This window comes from Lutjanus erythropterus, chromosome 7 (assembly GCF_056507025.1).
Source record: "Lutjanus erythropterus isolate fLutEry1 chromosome 7, fLutEry1.hap2, whole genome shotgun sequence".
NCBI lineage: Eukaryota > Metazoa > Chordata > Actinopteri > Lutjaniformes > Lutjanidae > Lutjanus > Lutjanus erythropterus.
In genome coordinates, this window is record NC_139323.1 from 11,715,001 (window position 1) to 11,732,882 (window position 17,882).

At 41.6% G+C, this 17,882-nt stretch overlaps 1 protein-coding gene across 9 annotated transcripts in view; it reads left to right on the forward strand.

Annotated features, from left to right (window-relative positions):
- Positions 1–17,882, forward strand: part of dab1a (DAB adaptor protein 1a) — a 123,834-nt gene that overhangs the window by 28,858 nt on the left and 77,094 nt on the right. Inside the window, exon 1 of one of the 9 annotated variants that reach the window (XM_084722699.1) lies at positions 17,600–17,756. The exons of the other annotated variants lie outside the window; for them this stretch is intronic. The gene's annotated coding sequence lies outside the window, so the exon portion shown is untranslated. Of the gene's footprint in view, positions 1–17,599; positions 17,757–17,882 lie in introns of those variants that run through there. 9 annotated transcript variants of the gene reach the window in all.

Genomic DNA, 17,882 nt, shown 5'->3' on the forward strand with positions numbered 1-17,882 from the left:
TGGCTGTCTAATGGGTTTTAGAGCTGGCAATGAGTCCACTGTCTCACCTCTCTGGAGACTCTGCTCGCCTGGAGAAAACACACTCTTACCTTGGCCTTTGCTGTAAATCGCCCCTCAAATGAGTTCTTACTGTGATCCCCTCACGCCGCCTTGGACCAGAGCTCTCTTGAGAGAACAACTTAATGATCCCCAGTTTGATAAACGGAGGCCCGAGGAATGAATGGAAATATGTGCTAAAGGGAATATTTGAAGCTCGTATTGTCTATCAGGTGGCCTTCCCCGAGAGTGGACCTCTTCACCGGAGTGGATTGACCTCCGCAATTTATTACCTACACCGCTGACATCCATCACATCTCAGCCCTCAGGGACACAGACGCAATAATAATATCACAGCAGCTCCGTACAACTGGCCATATGACAGTCCGCCTGCTACCGTGGCTGCCTGCATGGTTTATTAAATGACTGGCTGGATAGTGCTGTGGTTTTCTCTACAAAACACTGCCTCCTGCTGTGACTCTAGCTGTATGATTCATGATATGTTTGGGGAACTGGCGCCTTGGTTGGATGTTTGGACGTAAGACCGGCAATATGATCCAGTACCCCTCCCTCAGTAGGCCAATGGACTCCTCCTCCTTCTCTCTCATCTCTTTCAACTATTTCTGTATTATCCACATGTTCTAAGCCTCTTTTGGACTTGTACTTCATCATGTTAATGTGGTTTTACGTGTTTCTCTCGTGTTTGAATAAGCTCCCCAAGTAAACTTTGCCAAAATCACAACAGTAATCTTACTCTGTTTCTCTTAACATTTCTGTACCACCCCCAACATGGTTTAAATCTGAATTGAATGTTGTCACGTTAATGTAAAGCTACAGCAGCACACGGTTAATAAACCAAGAAATACTGCGGTTGAGGCAATTTTGTTGGGAGGAGTTTTTTCCCATATCAGATCACTCTGTAGAAATGTGTTTTTATTGATTATTTTCCCCTCTGCAATGCAGGGCAAAAGAGAAAAAAAATGATACTCTGGAAAACACAATAATCTTCAGACAATCTGTCTCCTTAAATTTGCTGCTTTTGGTTTGAATAGCATATCACTTCACATGCAACATGTGAGCTTAACATGTGAGTTAAATCAGAGACACAACCTCTGCAGTGCTGCAGGGCCGTATAAAATAGACAGAATTCTGTGTTCTAAGTAGTACATGATTGAAATAATGAGGAGAATGTATGAAAAGAGCAGTGGTTTTCACACTGGGGTCCAGGGACCAACAGTGGAAAAAGGGTTGCTGATTATGATTGATTGTAGTTTGTACTGATCCTTGTGTGATCTTTGAGTGACTATGAAGACTTCCGTAGATTTCCGTAGACAAAATCCTCTCAAACTGGTGGTCTGTGGTCTAACACCCATCTATTGTGGGAGTCCTTGACACGAAAAAGTTTGGGAACCCCTGTATAGTAAGCCGAAGTCACCCCCCTTCTGATCACCCCCAGTGTACCACCATGATACACAACTTGGGAAAAAATATAAACTGAAGTCAGTGACGAGACACAAATAATTTTTTGATCCTGTTTGAATTGTTTCACAAAATGCACATTTGACGTTTGTCAATTTGAGTGATGAAAGATGCAGTTGACTGTAAAACAGTATCAGACTGTGAAGATATGTAATTAGACTACAGACCCAGAAATTGCATAAGTGACATCATGGCTTTCTTCTTCCAAATGCTAATGTTAGCCACTGAAGGCTATGATGGCTATGTCTTGTGTTTACACAACAGTGGGTCTTAATCGTTCTTTCTCTTCCCAGCTGATTGAAGGACCAGAGGTGCGCGATAAAACACTAATGTTACGAGGGAGATTGGTGTTGGTGACGTATATTGTGTGAGATGAGAAATGTAGTTCACTGAGTGATTAAACTAAACTACAATAAACTGAGACTTTCTTGACATTTAAATATCAATGTTTTAAATTGACAAACAACATATGTATAATCCGTGGCACAGCTCTAAAGGGATCAAACAATAATTTGCCTCTCACAGTGGAATACCGTTCAGATTTTTTCCAAAGATGGGGCATGACTTCGCCTCTCTATATCTCTGTATTGCTGGATGCTCACTAGGCTTGGGCGGTATTCATTTTTTCATTCCTTCATACCTGTCTGACATTTTACCATATGTATATAGTATTAGGCAGTATTTGTATAAAATGTGCAAAACGGCTCAACTACATAGACTCCCACAATGTAGGCAGAGCTGATCATCATAGCAGCACTGTTTCCACAGTGGAGGTCCACTTCGGCCTTGAGAAGATGCAGCCTTTATTCATTGACAAACTGTAAATTTACGGCATGGTTGCTGTACATATTCTTCCAGAATGACAACTTCGCTGCTCACCTTTCACTCTGCTCAGCGCACATTCACCGTAACTCTGTCACCAGTAATTAGTCTGGCCCTCCCCCTCTGTGGTGCTCACTGAAGTTACACTCATGACGAAACACTACTCTGACCAGTCAGTAGTCTGCATGTTTGTTAGTTAACCTTTATCATCTGGACTGAATACAACAGAACCCAGAACAGGGGCAGAGACATTTTTCTTCTTTTTTTTTCTTTTGAGAGTACACAAGGATGTGAAGGTGCCACTGCTCTCTCTTGCTAGCCAGACACAAAATATTGTGCAAGCATTGGACCTCTACCCAAAACAGTCTTCTTGTTGAATTCACTGCATTTATGCGTCACTTTCAACCAAAGTCCTTTACAATTTTCCACTCTTTCATACACACACACTCAGACATGGATGGTTGCGAGCTAACATGCAAGTCAGTGGTAAAAGTCTCAATCCTGCTGAATCCATCTACCTTAACTTCATGAGGAAGCAGTTATCTTACGTCACACAACATTGGCAGCACCCATGAAGGGCACATGATAATGATAAACCATCGACTAAAAGGCAATGTAAGGTGTATTAGTCTGTATTTAATTAAAATAGTACCTTCTATCATTTACTCAAAATATGTCACCTGTGTTATTAGGTAGCTGGTTATGGTTTTATCCTCTCTCGGTTATGCAAGGAGGCTGCACAGCTGAGACTTCATTTGTGTGCACACTCGCCAAGGAAATTTGTCACAGTCGGCCATACTTCTCGTTCATGTTTAGTGTCGGGCACCTGGAAGGTTGGAAGTGGGACATTTCAACTGGGAAATACAGACCTCTAACTTCGACTGGAACGCAGCATAACCATTAGGAGCGATTGAGGTTCAACGCTTTGCTCAAGGACACCTCAGGGGTCTGAACTGCCAACCCTGTGATGTACCTGCTGAAACACAGTCTGCACTCATCTTTTAATAGTCCTTATCCATTTACATAATAGAGACTTATTTCTGAAAGCCCATTACTTTAGTAGATGGATGGACCTAGTGATTTTACAGACTTCGTGTCTGAAAAGGGCTTGGGAGTGAGGTATAGCTGTAAGTGATAAGGTGTGTGCATCCATCCTGCGGAGTGTGTTGTGACTGGGCCGGGGGAGTTCTCAGGGGTGTAGCTGTAAATTAAGACAACAGCAGAGATGGGAGGGATGGGGGCTAGGAGGAACACTTCCAGGTGTTGCAGAGCGTTTAATCACTCACCTGTGAGACTAATGAGATGAGCCAGCGGACCGCACACACACATACACCCATACATACTCACACATACACACACACACTCATAGACTGGTGGGACTAATTACCCAAACTCCACCACAGTGACTACGCCACCACAGCGCGGCTGGTACAAACGTATACAAACACACGTACAAATACACGACAGCTTGCTGCCGCCGCCCCAACTCATTACGCCGCTCATCTCCTGCTCCGCTCCTCATCCTGTCGCCATCTGAAGGAGACGGCGAGGAGAAGGAGCAGAGGAAGAGTGCGGAGTAGTAGCTAGTAGGTCAGGAGGCGGATAGGCAGAGGCAGCTATTCTCCATGCAAGCTGTGGCTGCAGGCAGCGCTACAGGTAACAAACACATCAGTCACATACACAGCACACCTGTTACTGTACAGATGGCGAGCCCTGGGAGAGAGGCAGGCAGAGCAATGAAGAAAGATGAGCAATCAGATGCAGAGAGAAACACAGAGGCGAGGAGACAATGGGAAGGGAGGAATGATATTTTTCATGGGGAGGTTGTTAAAGGAGATCGAAGAAGGGGAGACGCTGGCAGGGTCGAGGGGCAGGGCTGCACCTGTTTGTGTAACGCCATGGTAACAAGGGAGTAGGGCTGAGGGAAAGATGAAGGGAAGAAAGGGAGGGATTTCCTCACCTGTGTCCTGCGCCTGCAGCTGATAGAGTCCTGTGTAATCGAGTGAGTCTCTCTCTAGGTTCTCTGTATATCATTATACACACGCATGCACACACACACACACACACATCTTTTTCTAATCTCTTTTTCTTTTTTATCTCTTTTTTTTTTGTTCAGCCTCACACAAGAAATAACCCTCTTCATTACCTGTATCCTCATCAAAGACACTGTAACATCCTCCAAACCGCTCTCTGCTCTTGAGATATACTATTATAATTTAGTCCTCTATAATCATAGAATAAAAGGGTTTAGTCTGTCTGTGTGTGTGTGTGTGTGAGGGCGTGTGTGTATGCGTGTGTGCATGTGTGTGTCTGTGCCCCCAGCTACATATCTTAATCTCCTGTCTATTAGCATATTCAGAGTTCTCCTTTAGCTGGTGGAGGCATCTGATAGGCTAATTTCACAGCCCCGCTGGCCTTCATCTTGCTCCAGGAAGTGAAGAGGATGATGTGTCTTGGGAATAAGATGAGAAGAAAAAAAAAGAAGTGCTCCAGCCTTTTCTGTCTCAGTCACTCTCACACAACAGATCTAGCTGAATTCTCAATGAGCTGAAGGTAGTCTGGCAAATACAGATTTTGCATCAAAAGATGAATTTGGCAAAAGTAAAGTCTTTGCTTTGGGTTCTGCTGTTATGGGTGTCATTTTAGTCTGCAGTTGTGACATTATTCTGTAGGGATTTTTAAATAATCAATTTTTACACCAAAATTTGTTGGTATATATGTTTTTTTAACACGCCTAAACCTGGTAAAAAATAGACGATTGATCCTGTTCCCATTGCCAGTAGATGAGTTTGCCTTTCTCTTTTTTTTCTGGTGTGCACTAGAAAGCCGAGGCTCAACTCATGTGTGCATTAGAGCGGAGACAAAGGCATTTTTAAACATGTCTGTGTGTTCAGCTCTCAATACTTTTGTAGCTTCTAACTGAATCTCTGTGGTTTGAAGTTCAGTTTCTCTCCTGTGTCGCTGTTTGTACTTTCTGGTATCTGCTTTATTTTGTTCTTTCATGTTCGCTTTTAGCTGTAGAGGAGTCATGTTAATTTACTGCTGATCAAAACTAGGGATAGGACCAATCCCATCCAAGATTGGTATGGGGGCCAATATTTGATGTACAGCATTCATCACGTATCAGACTTGTGACCATGATCTGCATTCTGATCTACTTCACACCTCTTGTTTACCATGTGTGTTCTATCTGTAAAGATTAGGCTAGTGTGAATTGAGAGCTGATTGACAAGTTTTCCAGACTAAACTTTTAAAACTTAAAGTTTCAGCCTCACATAGTCTTACGACTACTCCTATTTCTACTTTTAGATAACAAAATTAAGGGGGACTTTGACCATGAAGGATTTATAGAAAATTAAATGTTTAATCCACCGTTTTATAATTGTTTGACAAAGTGAGTTAAATATACAACTTCAAGCAAGTACAAACTCTGCTGTACTGGGTTGATGAGCCAAGACAGACCAAGTCAAGCCAAACAGCACATGTGAATGAAAAAGGAGCAAAAGACTGCGGTGACAAGCCTTCATTGCCTCTGCTGAAAACAGGCGAAAATTAGGGTTTCCACCCGGGTATCCTGTATCCATCAGTGCCATCATCTGATCTGGAGCCAATTAATATCTGTGACTACTGTAGAGTCATTTGACCCTGGACTGAACGCTGATTGTACCCTTTCCCATTGCAGGCAAAAGCCAGACATAGTGGGTCTTAGTGGGCTTTCTGTCCACTGGAAAAGGGACTTAAGAGAGCAGGTACAATTTCAAAAATGGGGGTTTACATGTGGTGCAGATAAATGGACCTTTATAGCCTCTAACACTCATTTTTGGGGCCATAAAGAAACCTTTAAATGTCCTTTACAGCAACATGGTCAAATGGTTTCATAGGGAACTTTTATGGTGCATTCTTTAAGAATGCGTGAAATCTTCTAAATTGGTAGTATTAAAATACCTTATTAACAACTCTGATTTTTCCCTTAGTTTCCTTTTTTTTATTTTCAACAAACCAAAGGGATCCTTGAGTGATTATAGTTCTTTTTACAAGCAGTTCTTCAACATTTATTTCTCTTTGAATACATGTTCTGTCTTGTTCAGTCACTGTTTTGTTGCAGGAATTGAACATGACAGTTCATTAGAGGTTTATTAATGTTTACCAAAATTCTTCCATGTTTAACCACATGATATGAATTAGGCATTTTAAAAAAGCACAGTTTTCTTGCAAACATGCTTAAAATATGACTGCTTCTCCTTGATGTTTCCTTTTAAATTTAATCCCGTCTATCTCACAGACAGAGGGGAATTTTAGAATTACCCATAAAGCCATCTCTAAAAATAAAACACAATCTCTGGAAGTGCAGACTTGTGTCTTATTCCTCAGAAGTCAAACAAGGAGCATCCACTGGCCTTTAATATTAATCCACACAGATGCAATGAGCTTCTCTGTGTGTTTGGCAGTGGACAGTGTGTGAGTGTGTGTGTGAGTGTGTGCCCTTGTGTGTGTTTGAGAGAGAGGAGGAGGAGGGCTGGGAGAATCAGATTGCCTATTCCAGTCACACAGATAGTCTTTCACTCCTCAGCCTGTGACAGCACATTTCCTTCCCTCTTCATGCTGGTTGCCTCTTCTCTACCAGCTCCCTCTCCCTCCCCCCCTTTTCCCCGCTTTCTCTTGAATGCAAATTCAAATTAGCTTTATTGGCATGACAGGGATTTGTATATAAAATAACCTACAGTAGAGTAATAACAGCTAAATTCTTGTTGTTCTTTGTCTCTTTTAATCCCAGCTTTCACTTTCCCCACAACTATCTTCCTCTGCGGCTCCCTTTCCTCCTCTTCCTCTATCCCTGTCCTCCTTTTTGCTTTGCGCACTCCTCTCCCCAGCAGCTCCCCCAGCCCTCTCTGTGCCGGTGTATGTATTGGTATCATTAGCAGCTCCACTATGATGGATGGCACTGAGAGGCTGGGCCCTGACGGGGTGGGACTCTGCTTTAGCACACCATCATTACCTGCACCGCATACACATACGTACACATATACGAGTATGGATGTATCGCACTGATGCAGTGTGTGTGTGTATACACTCTTACAATTATGTTAACTAGAACCATAAAGTGTTCTTCCTCTTGTTTCCATAGGTGAACCCTTCCTGGTAGAACCTTTTATGAGTTTTACCTTGAATAAAAAATAAAGGATTATACTTAGAACCATCTGTGAAAAGGTCCAATCAGAACACCCTATAAGAGGTTCTAAAGGAGAACCCTTCTATGTTACAATGGCTCCATCCAGAATGTCTCAGTTCTGTCCAGAACCTTTCCATCTTCTAATGGTGCTAACAAGAAGCCACCCAGGGGGTTCTGCCAAGAACCTTCTAATATTCCATGTGTTTTATTTAGAACCTACCTAGAGGGCTCTACAGGAACGTTTTTATTTGGAATATAAAAAAGGTTTTTGGTAGAACCCCCCCCCCATAGGTGGTTTGACGAAAGTTCTTCAAGGATTTCAATAGTGCTTGAAGAACTCTTTGTTCCAAAAAGGGGTTCTTTAGATGAAAAGGGTTACCTAATGGATCCCTTCATCTTACAAAGAACCCATGAGGTTCATGATGTTGCTTCAAAAAAATAGTTACTTCAAGGAAAGTATTCTTCAGAAGTAAATGGTTCTGGGTAGAATCTCAACCCCTCACAGGGGAACCTATTTGGAACCCTTATTTCTTAGCATGTACCTGCGTAACTTCACCAAAGTGTATTTACAACTAATGCGTGTCTGGAATGAATGATGTCATACCTGCTTACAGATGGAAAAATGTCGGTTGAATTTTAACATCCCCCTGCTTCTCCCTCCCTCTCTCAAACACACACATACAAACACACACTGAGAAGCACACACAGCCTTTTCTGAGTTTTGAGAGGTTTGTATTGACTAGGAGCCCCACAGGGAAGTGAATGCCAATAGCCCCTCTACTCTCCGTGAGAGTTCAGACAGACCAGCAGTCCAATAGACCATAGGGTGCTAAAAGGGTCTATTTCAAGAGCTGGCAGAAAGTTTCACCTCCAGGAACTTTCTCAGACTCCACATGCAGCATGAGATTTTTGCACATTGCCATGGTGTGTGTGTGAGTGTGTTTGGCTGGAAATGTTTGCGCAAAGTTCAAAGAGTTTGGAATTCACAAATGGAAATTATGCAAATCGTTTCCTGAGTCTGACAATCCCGTGGTGATTCACTCTGAGTCTGCTGATGACATCAGAGAGTGCAGTCTTTATCTGGGCTTGATGTGTGTGTTTGTGTGTATGTATGTGAGTGTGTGCACATGTCGTAAAGCAGGCAAATATGAAGCCTAGTATGAGAAAGTATTAAGAGACAGCTCACCCCCAAATAGACATATTTTCCTCTTACTTGTAGTTCTATTTATACATCAATTTTTTTTTGTTGTGAGTTGCTAGTTAAGTAAAATATTTCATAGTTTCACCTAAGTGCATTAAATGCAAACCACCATGAAAGCATGAAATGAATACACCCTGACTCATAAACAGCCTATCATATCCCTGGGTGCATCATTTAATAGTGTGCAAAATTAGTGCAGGTAAGAAAACAGGTCAGGTCGCCGGTGTAGCAGTTTTCTTGTTGTGTTTTTAAGTCAGACAACTATCAGAGGGTGAGGGGCTCAGACATCTATAGGCAGCTTGGAGTAGAACATCTACTCCTTTGCATCAGAAGGAACCAACTCAGGTGGAGGAGCCATGTCTGCTCAACCTACAGCTACCATCACCTGACCACGGATAAGAGGAGGAAAATGGGCAGATGAATCAACAAATGTCAGAATATCTTTATGTGTAAACTGTGCAGGAATATCTTCCTAAACAAGACATTACAACAAACATATTTTATCACCTTAGCAGCTTTGACCTTTTGACCGCCAGTCATGACCTACGTGATCAGTCATGACTGATATGAAACTTATTTTATCAAAAATATTATATATATAAAAATATTTTTTGTGATTTTGGGGTGAACTGTCCTTTAAATTTGCAGTTTACTGTGCCAGCCACACATTGGTGCTGTGGTAACTCCCCTGTGTGTGTGTGTGTGTGTGTGTGTGTGTGTGTGTGTGTGTGTGTGTGTGTGTGTGTGTGTGTGTGTGTGTGTGTGTGTGTGTGTGTGTGTGTGAAGTGGTGTGGGGGCTGATCATGTTGTCAGAGTCCATAAGAAACAACAGGGCCTTATTAAACACGGACACTCAGTAAAGATTGATTTTGTTTGGCTGTCTGTGTTTTAACTGGCAGGGCAGGCGACTGTGACAGTGTGCGTGGGCGATTAGACACACGGGCAGGAGGCAGGAACTGTGACTGACTGATGGCCGCTGGTGGCAGGAGGCTGCACACACGGGGAGGGCTGGTTGGGGAGATGTACTTGTATTCCCTCGGGGGTTTCTCCCAAGGGTTGAATGGGGTAGATTGAACCTGGACATTCCCTCTGCGCTCAGGCGGGGCCCAGAGGACGGAGGTGGAGAATCTGCACCCCCCCCCCCCCCCCCCCCACTGCCCTGCAGTACAGACGGACTGACAGACAGCGTTGGAAGCCATTGATAAAGCTCACCCGTTGGCTTCTCCACATTGGTGTCTTGGTACAAGTTGTTCAGGCAGGGCTCGCCAGCGGCTTGCAAGTGAAGAAGTTCAGGGCTGTTATTGTTGAAGGTTTAGCCTAAAGCATCCTTAGCTTCTCTTAGTCACTGCCTACGCCATCCAGTCCTTCCCCTTCTCTATAACTTGTCTTCCCTTACCTACTTTAAAGACTGTGCAGAGACTTAGCAGAACTGTGGTATTTTACTCTTAGAAGAGCTTAAACATTCCCATGAGCTGCTCTGAGCAAGCACCACATGTTTATAGGGGCCTAAATGCATGTGTGTCTGTTTGTGTTATCGCTGGGAAGTGTGGGAATGTGCACGGGGCGCACCGATCAAACATTTTCTCTTCTGATACCTCAGCTCAGGGTATCTGTCGATACAGATTACAGCTCTGATAGCATTGATCTCTTTTTCTCATTTTTACCTAAGGTAACATGAGGTCAAACTGCTGTGATGCTGAAATCTGAGTCAGATGACCACCATGACTGAATGAGTGTAACTGATAGAGAAAGCAGAGGGTTTCTATAGTGACAAACAAAATGTAATCAATGTGGATCACCACTTCAAATGTCAGAAAGACCACCGCAGCTTCCTGGTTGAATGCCAGTGATGTTAGTGGAATGGATAACCTGTGTCACTCGCTCCTGATTGGTCAGGGTTGAACACAACTAAATAAACCCATCTACCAACAAGAAATGGGCTAAGATGAACAAACTGAATGAATGAATGAATGAAAAGTCACTTCAGTTTGATTATACAGTGTTGTCCCTATGTGCACGTGGATTACTTCTAACATGCAGGGTACAATGACAAAACTCCAAACTGCCAGTATGTGTGAATGCAAATGCTACCTGTCCAAAATGTAGGGTTGTCCCTCAATTAAAGATCATCCTTGTTGACTAGTAGTCATTAGTTTAAGCCATTTGTCGAGTAGTTGTTGCATGTTTAATGATATTAAGAAAATAATTGCTGAAACCATGCAAAGACTGTTGTATTCAGGATTCTTTGGGTGGACTTGAAGTCATATCTCAATGATGTGCTCGAGTCATAGGTATATATACTGTGTATACTATATTAGCTAGTTACCATTAGCAGTACAAGTGATGATAAGTCTGGTTCCTTTAAGTAACCTGGTTCATTTCATTCACCTGCCACAAGCAAACCAATTCATTAACACAGCCTGTTCAATGCTAACACCAAAAGCAGTAATGAGTTGATACAACCAGCAAGGAGACTGAACATTTTGCTGATTCATTTCAATACAGTATAATACCACACAGGAAACAAAACACAAAACACAGGAATAAATAACTTCCAACTTCACAAGAACAAATACCCATAGACTACTGACAAATTAAGACAAGACAAACTCACTCCCCACCATCCTCACGCCTCCTGTGCCCACCATATCATCGTTGTCCCCAGAGTCGGGGTCGGTCTAAATCACCATGTGACCATGCTGTTACTGATCTTCCAGCTGGCCTCCATCGGTCTCAGGGGTGTCCCAGTCCAATATGACTGCTAATTGAGCTTACTAGCCAATGGCAGCTACAGCACAGTCAGCAGCGGCGCACCAGTGACTTGAGTGTTACAAGAGAATACATCCGTGTTGCAGCAATCCCTTGATACTTTCGTCTTGGGCCTAATGGCAAGGCACAGAATTTAAATTTCTTTTTTTCCCTGCAATTAAGTGACTCATGAAAACTTGGTCGACTAAGACTCTTCTCAACACTTTAGTCAACTATTAGGGGGCCGCCCTACCAAGGTATACCCAGCCTTTCACCTTGTGTTAACTGTTGTGATGCTCCACATAATGAGAAAGTTTAGATGATGAACTGATTAAAATCTTAATGTCCATATGTGTTTGGAAACACATGTGTCTGTATATATCTGAGGTGGTTCCTGGATTATGTAATATTACCCCTGCACTGTCTGGCTGTTTCTTTGGTTGTGTGTAGTGTATTGTGTCAGTAGAAAATGAGTCAGACACACAGTGAAGCAACAGTAGTCCTCTCCTGTATCTTTATTTCCCACTCATCCATCTATCTGTCTCTGTGTGTCTGCCTTTAGAGGCACAGTTTGAAAAGTCTGTGCAACATCTCTGAGTGCACGTTTGTCTCTGGGTGTGTGTGCGTGCACGTGTGTATTTGTGCAACAGCGTTGCGCGACACCATGATTAAGTGTTTTGAATAATTGATGATTGCATCCCTCATTAAGTCCCAGTCTTCTGCTCCGCCAGACTCCGGCTCTATTTTTATGCACCAGAATCCTCTTCTCTTCTCTTCTCTTCTCTTCTCTTCTCTTCTCTTCTCTTCTCTTCTCTTCTCTTCTCTTCTCTTCTCTTCTCTTCTCTTCCACTCCACAGATGTAGCAAATCCATCACTCACTTTAGGCTCTGCTGATGGGGGTCCAGAGGGGCTATGGGGGATCTAAATCATGTTGAGTGGACACTTTTAACAAGCCAGGAGCACAATGGACTGGAGCTTGGTGATGATGGCTTTTCAAGAGCAGAGAGCGACCCCTGGCTTTAGAGCTGCCAGGGATGCACTGGTTGGAACAGGACAAATTGTAAAAAATGTTGTGAGGCTGTGGCACTTTGTCAGCTGCCATTGCAAAACGTCCAATCCTCGTCTTTATTATGTCTGCTGTCATTCCCTGTACGCACTTTATTAATGCATTCACCCACCACTGATGCATAAAATTAAATAGTAAAGATGCCATGAAAAACTATGTTTATTTGCATGTGAAGGTTCAGGGGATGTGTGGTCAGAGGGTGTGGTGTGTGGTTGACACTGGCCTGCTTTTTTTAACAAAAAAATATGAAATAGGCATGTACATCCATAACCCCAATGGGATGGGTGCTGGATCATAAAAATACCCAAACAGAGTTGGACAGATCTACACAGTCCCTGATCTTTCCTTTTCTGCTTCTGTTTACAACTAGAAACCATAAATCTCTGAATGATTCAAGATGTTCAGCACAGGAATTGAGGAATAATATTCAGCAGGTCTGGATCAGGTGTGACCCAATCATGATGTCACCCGTTGGTTTCTGGACTACTATTTTGAAGCCTCAGTTTTTTTGTATTATGGGGGTTGCCTTCATGTTTTTTTTGCAACCAGAGCATGTGAATGTGGAGCTGGTGGATGACGTACTGCGCCTTGGGCGATACTTAGTTTTTGCTTGTCCATTCAGAAGGAAATAATGGTGGCATATATGGCCACAAAGATTCTTTGTATTGCAACTAAACTGTTCACTGATAGGCCTTTTCCACCGACATGGAACTGGCTCTGTTCTGGTTCATGCGCCGTTCTAAGCATTTCTTCCTTGAATAATTTGGTTTGAAACCTGAAAAGGTGTTTCCCATAAAAAATAACAGGTTTTACATGGGAACCAATGTGGGCGTGTCATATTTTACTATGTGTTTTGTACAATGCACCGTGTTGAGGACATCCTTGATACTCAAAACTAGATGATATATGTAATTCACTAAATAGAATCATGAACGGAGCTGGTTCAAGAAGCAGAGCTAATTTGGTGTGAAAGCGCTTTCAGAAAAATAGATGATGTAGTGTGAGAATGTCAATCCATATTTGATCAATATTGTCTGCTTTGACAGTTTGATCTGAGTTTTTGTTAGCCCTGTATGTTGACGGGAGCACTGACACTGACCTGTCAATCACATAGTAACTCCGCCCTAAAGTATATCCTACTGTATTGTCTATTTTAGTTAAAATGGGGCCATAACTTACAACAACATGCTGTATAGAAGAAGACTTAAAACTAGCGACTGGGTTTATAAACTCATTAGGAAACTGTTTACTGAAGTCATACTTCAAATGAGAAGTTGGGTCATTTTTTCTTAAGACTCCATGACTTCTTTTTGAAACCAGTTGAGTCACCTCCTGCTGGCAGTTTGCTTCATTTGTCATATCCAGACCCTCCGTCCAGTATTTAACATACAGTCTATGGTCTGAATATGTTTGAAGACCAGCTGATAAATCTGCTGACATTAATAGAAGAAAGGGCTGCTGCAGGCGCAAGTTTCCAAATTATCAGTCACATCTAAACGCAATGATGGAGTTGAGCAAATGTGTTTTTAATGTGTGTCAATAGAGAAGATGAGAATGATGCAGACTGATGTAGTAGAGTAGTAGAGTGGGGTTGAACGAGGTAGCGAGGAGATCAGACTGACAGACAGACAGAAAGGCGGAATCAGAGTGTGGGTTTGTTAATAAAGGCATATCCACAGTCTGTCAGCAAAGCCGCAGCTTCCACTCTTCCTTACACACATTGTTGAGCAGGACCAATTTACATTTTAGCACATTAACAAGGCAGAGGAGACACACACACACACACACTCACATACACTCACAGGGGAGGTGCAGGGAGAATGAGATTCGTTTTCATCTATTTCCCCTTAAAACATGAGAAAGGAGGAATTCCCCAAAGAGAGAGCAGCGCTTTGATATCTACAGCCCCGTGTCTGTAAATAGGTTAGGTGAAGACGATGCGAGGCATGTGTGTTTGGACGTGTGCGCGCATGTTTTTGTGTTAATTTGTGCTCTGCACGTGCATGTGGATCTGTCATCTTGTGGGGTATCCTATTTCTGGCACGAGATTGTGGGTGGGAAAGAGTGTGTGCATGTGTGTATGTTTACCTTTTCCTGTTGAGGCCTCTGCTGCTGAATGTTCCTTCTAGTCATTCAGGCAGGCAGGCAGGGAGCCATGTGGAGAACCCTGAGCAGCCCTGTGTTTCCATGTTCGCCTCCTGCAGTGTGCTGTTGTGCTGGCTGGTGGCCTGGCCGTCTGCCTGCCGAACGAGCCGCACTGCTGTTCTTATAGGCCTCCAGGTCTGCTGCAATGGCTGGTGCTTTATCCACCAGACAGCTGCGGCAACTATTTTGAGGCGTTGGTTGTATGTGGTACAGATGTAACCACTAAAGTCACAGTTTTTATTTTTCTTGCTTTGACCTCAGGAGGAATTGTCTGAAATTCACAGCTGCTGATGCAATGCAGGGATGTAATGGCTAATTAGATCAGTCTCAAAAAGGCCTTCATGACCACCTGGTTGTGGCATGTCACCGCCACCGTATGGTATGTCACACATGTCGAGCTGTGATCATATGCATTTAGACAGGGGCCTGTGAGCAGGTGATAACTGCATTGACCCGCTGATGTTGTGCCAAACACCCTCAACCTGATTATGTTATGTTCAGCTTTTAGTACTGTACAACCACCACTGCTTTTGAAGTAGAGCTGCAACAACTACTTGTTTAATCAATTAGTTGATCAAGAAAGGTTTAGTTGTAAACTAGTTTGATAATCGATTAATTCTTTTATTTTTCAAGCACAAATGTCAAACACCTGCTGGTCCCATCTTATTACAAGTAAGGATTTGCTGCTTTTCTTTGTCATTTCTGATAGTAAATGAAGAGTCTTTGGACTGTTTGTTGAACAAGAGAATCAATTTTAAGACTCTGAGAAATTATAATTCACATTTTATTGACTCAACAATCAATTAATTGTGAAAATAATTGACAGATCAATAAAATATTTGAATAATCATTAGTTACAGTCTTAGTTTGAAGCTTTGATGCAATGTAAGAGTTTCTATAGATTGGACTTTTTCTCCATTTCTTTGTTTTTGTTCAGTTTTATCTGACAGCAGCACACTGTTTCACTCTCCAACAACCATCACAGACCTATGCTGTTTAAGTTATTGCTATTGTGTAATAGTGAAAATGTTGATCAGAATTTTCCAAATGACCATTTTTTTCCCCAAAATAACATCTTCAAATTGCTTGTTTTGGTCAGCCAAGATTTCAAAACCACAATGTTTTCAGTTTACTGTTACATAAAACAAAGAAAAAGAGCAAATTCTCACATTTCAAATCTGGAGCTAGTTAATCTTTGACATTTTTGCTAGAAGAGTAACTAAATGATCAATAGATTATCAAAAAGTTGGTGATTGAATTTTCTGTCAGTTAATTAAGTTGTTACAAGTTAACTGTTTCATCCCTGTTTTGGATCAGTAAAAACATGCTAATATGTCAGATATTGTACAAAGTATATTAGCACTTGGGTTGTTCATAGTTAATTGATGACTGATGAATCGATGTTAAGAAACAGAACGATTAAGAATGTATTTAAAAAAAAACAAGTTGAGAAGTGCATTAACTGCCAGTACATCTTCATCTAACCATTTCACTGTCACTTCTTATTTTATCAATATAATATGATTACTTGCAAAACTAGTCCTCCCAAGTTTTATCAAAACAGACAGACGGTACTCGTGGCTCACCTCTGACGCCACAGTACATTTTATTAGATCTGCAACAATTAACTGATTATTAAATTAAATGCCAACTGTTTTGATTAATTGGTTAGAGCAATTTAAAAAAGTAAATATCCTCTGATTTCATGCTCTTAAATGTGAATATTTTTGGTGTTTTTTACTCCTCTATGACAGTAAACAGCATATCTTCGGGTTTTAAGGAAAACAAGAAAGTTGAGGACATCATCTTAGGCTTTTGGATACACTCACTGACATTTTTCACCATTTTCTGACATTTTAAAACAAACAACTACTAATCGATTAATCAAGAAAATAATTGACCAATTAATTGACTATGAAAATAAGTTAGTTAGTTGCAGCCCCTACATATTATTAAATGACAGCCGGTAAAGATAGAATCAGGAGGATTTATCCGAGCTATTCGTAAACGCACCAGAAAGATACCAGGACATCACATAGCGATGTTTTGGGATGATAAATGTTTTGGGATGATAAATTGTCCTAAAGCACAACAAAATAATGAAAAATAAGGAAATACAGGGATAAGGCAGGTTGTCTGCAGATACAGCCACCATCACACAATGTGTCATGAGTTATGACTGAAAGGGATTATGTTTATGTTTTTATACATTATTTTTTAAAGAAAATGCTGCGTATTATACCTTGATGTCTGTTAAGAGGAGATTTGTTTTTTCTCTTTATACATAAGTGCTACGGCCTTGTTCTAAGACAAAAATGGCTTGGGATTAGTTTTAAATGTCTTGGATGTTTAGTATAATTATATTGTTCTTAACACGTGTTAATTTATCCTGTTTGGGTAGTTGTTAAAGACTAACAGGCAGAGCCATAGTATGAACGGCAGTTTTGATTGACAGAATTATTTCGTTTTTTTAAATTTAATTGAGGATTCAAATACCTAATTTACTCTGGTTGTGTTGTGAAAATAGCCAATTATTTCAATAAAGCTTTCGTCAAGGGTAAAGCATTGTTTCATTTGTATTGAGCTTTTAATGATTAACATCTTATTGATCATTAACATGGCTGGCTGTGGTTCCATTATGGAAAAAGGAAACTTCAAATTTTCTCCCCAGTCGGCACATCATGTATCATAAACCGTCTATTATTATCACCATCTATCAATCAGGTTTTATTCTCTGATCCCTTGATAAATGTCACATCAAGATAAATGACACTGCACTTTTTTTTTTATTGTTGGTTGAGTATGAGCCAAAGTGAAATGATCTTTACATCCGTTGTCTAGGTGTGACACTGCACTTTAACCCTCAGCTCATGTTCCCAGGTCTTTTCCACGTACACGGAGTCTATCAACTCATTCACCCATTGGTGCGTCTTGTCCTCTGTAACATTTATTAGTCGATCTCTCACCCCTTCTTCTGTTCTTCTCCGTTACGCTCAGTTTCAGTCTGCACCTCTTCATCTCTCCCTCAGTGGGTCAGACTGCTGGAGTTGAGTGGACACTGTATTTTACCCACTGCAGATCATAAACTGGTAGGTTTCAAATTCTCAATATTTCATATCCGTAGTTGTTGCTGTTGAGGTTTAACTTGTTTTTTACAGATAGAATGGTGTTCGATTGATCTTTATTTCTCTCTTGGGATTGCTAGCAAACTCTTT